The sequence below is a fragment of the Boleophthalmus pectinirostris genome, unplaced genomic scaffold, assembly GCF_026225935.1.
Source record: "Boleophthalmus pectinirostris isolate CB_2022bp ecotype Guang Dong unplaced genomic scaffold, ASM2622593v1 HiC_scaffold_1, whole genome shotgun sequence".
In the NCBI taxonomy this organism is placed as follows: Eukaryota; Metazoa; Chordata; class Actinopteri; order Gobiiformes; family Gobiidae; genus Boleophthalmus; species Boleophthalmus pectinirostris.
In genome coordinates this window covers 2,972,994-2,975,493 of record NW_026570970.1, presented here as the reverse complement: position 1 = coordinate 2,975,493, position 2,500 = coordinate 2,972,994, and the positions used below count along the sequence as shown (strand labels likewise).

Here is a 2,500-nt window from a genome sequence, read left to right as displayed (position 1 = left end):
TAAACCAGGACTAAACCAGGACTAAAACCAAGACTAAAACCAGGACTAAACCAGGTCTAAACCAGGACTAAACCAGGACTAAAACCAAGACTAAAATCAGGTCTAAACCAGGACTAAACCAGGACTAAAACCAGGACTAAAACCAAGACTAAAACAGGATCTAAACCAGGTCTAAACCAGGACTAAAACCAAGACTAAAACCAGGTCTAAACCAGGATTTAACAGGACTAAAACCAGGACTAAACCAAGACTAAAACCAGGTCTAAACCAGGACTAAAACCAAGACTAAAACCAGGTCTAAACCAGGACTAAACCAGGACTAAAACCAGGACTAAAACCAAGACTAAAACCAGGTCTAAACCAGGACTAAAACCAAGACTAAAACCAGGACTAAAACCAAGACTAAAACCAGGTCTAAACCAGGACTAAAACCAGGTCTAAACCAGGACTAAAACCAGGACTAAACCAGGACTACAACCAGGTCTAAAACCAGGACTAAAACCAGGTCTAAACCAGGACTAAACCAGGACTAAAACCAGGACTAAAACCAAGACTAAAACCAGGTAAACCAGGACTAAACCAGGACTAAAACCAGGACTAAAACCAAGACTAAAACCAGGTCTAAACCAGGACTAAACCAGGACTAAAACCAGGACTAAAACCAAGACTAAAACCAGGTCTAAACCAGGTCTAAACCAGGACTAAAACCAAGACTAAAACCAGGTCTAAACCAGGACTAAACCAGGACTAAAACCAGGACTAAAACCAAGACTAAACCAAACCAGACTAAAACCAGGTCTAAACCAGGATTTAACAGGACTAAAACCAGGACTAAACCAGACTAAAACCTAAAGGATTTAACAGGACTAAAACCAGGACTAAAACCAGGACTAAAACCAGGTCTAAACCAGGACTAAAACCAAGACTAAAACCAGGTCTAAACCAGGATTTAACAGGACTAAAACCAGGACTAAAACCAAGACTAAAACCAGATCTAAACCAGGATTTAACAGGACTAAATCCTGCTGTGTGGACGTGTCTTCTCGTTTTCTATCAATAATATTTTTGATTTGGTTCAGTAAAGTCTGGGTTTTTCATTTTCTTTTATCAGATAAAACTTCTCATGTGAAGATTTCCTCGTCTTTGTTTCTCTACAGCAAATCAAGTAATCCAAAGTAATCAGATTACATTACTCACTTTAAGTAATTTAATGGATTATGTTACAAACTACATTTTGGGGTATGTAATCTGTAATCTGTAGGGGATTACATTTAAGAAGAGCAGTTTAAAGTCACACTGTGGAACATTCCAGGCAGACTAATGACGTCTCCATAGAAACAAGCAGGTGACGGACGCCCAACCGAAAAGTTACACGATTAATTTGTCTCATTTTTGTGTCGGTCGTTTGAAAATAACAGATTTTGTGATTTATTTTATGTTTTAACCTTCAAATTCTAAAACCAGATGTTACGTCCTGACAGTTCGTAGTTTGCCCCAAATACTTTTACTTCTACTATAGTAATTTTCTTCAAGCACTACTTTGTACTTCTACTTGAGTACCTTTGAAGTACCTACAAGTCCTTCAAGTCCAACCGTACGTGGTTTCTTTGCGCAGATTTTCTCATTGGTCAAAACGCTCAAAAGTTCCAAAAAAAAAAAAAAAACCCGGCTCATTTCACTCACCTCTGATCCGGAGTCCGAACCGCTAAATCCAGTGTGAACGGAACCGGACCGGATGCGGATCTGATGCGGATTCTCGCGATCCAAACGGAACGATCCACGGAGCCGCGCGCGCGTCTTTTCGCCCGCGTCGCTCCGTCAAACTCCCGCTGTGAGAAAAACGTGGGGTAGACCGCGTGGGGTGGGAGCGCGTGCGTCGTGCGTGTGTATGTGTGCGTGTATGTGTGTGTGTGTGCGCGCGCGTGTCGTGGGTAAACTGCACGCGCTCAGAAGAAGAAGAAGAAGAAGAAGAAGGAGGAGAAGAAGGAGGAGGAGGAGGAGGTCAGAGTTGAAGTGAAGCGAGTGAACGAGGTGCGCGCGCGCCCCTGGGGAGTGTTTGAGCGCGCGTGCTCGTCTAACGGTGTTTCCCCCCCAACACACACACACGCGCACGCGCACCACGCTTCCTCAACCGCCGGAGCGTGAAGCACGAGACCCGCGTAAACAACACAACAGAACACAACACACTCACTGGAGTCACTTTTGAAGAAATTGTACTTTTCAGAGTACTTTTACAGCTGAATGCTTTTACTCTAAAGTAACTTATATTTTTTATTGAAGTACTTAATACTTTTATTCAATGATTGGAAGAATACTACTACTGCATTAAAGTACTGAAGTACTCAATTTTCTTACTTCGAGGTGGTGCACTGTGTAACTTTTGGGTGGAGGGTCTGTCACCTGCTTGTTTCTATGGATATGTCAATGCTTTGTCTGGAATGTTCCGCAGTGTGACTTTAAGCTCTGTTTAGAGTCTGTTTACACGAGAACGCTTGCGGGT

At 42.6% G+C, this 2,500-nt stretch overlaps 1 protein-coding gene across 1 annotated transcript in view; it reads right to left on the bottom strand.

The window, feature by feature from the left end:
- itga4 (integrin alpha 4) overlaps positions 1 to 1,995 on the bottom strand; it is a 76,450-nt gene extending 74,455 nt beyond the window's left edge. Inside the window, exon 1 of the mRNA XM_055148830.1 lies at positions 1,684 to 1,995. The gene's annotated coding sequence lies outside the window, so the exon portion shown is untranslated. The remainder of the gene's footprint in view (positions 1 to 1,683) is intronic.
- Between the last annotated feature and the right edge of the window lie 505 nt (positions 1,996 to 2,500).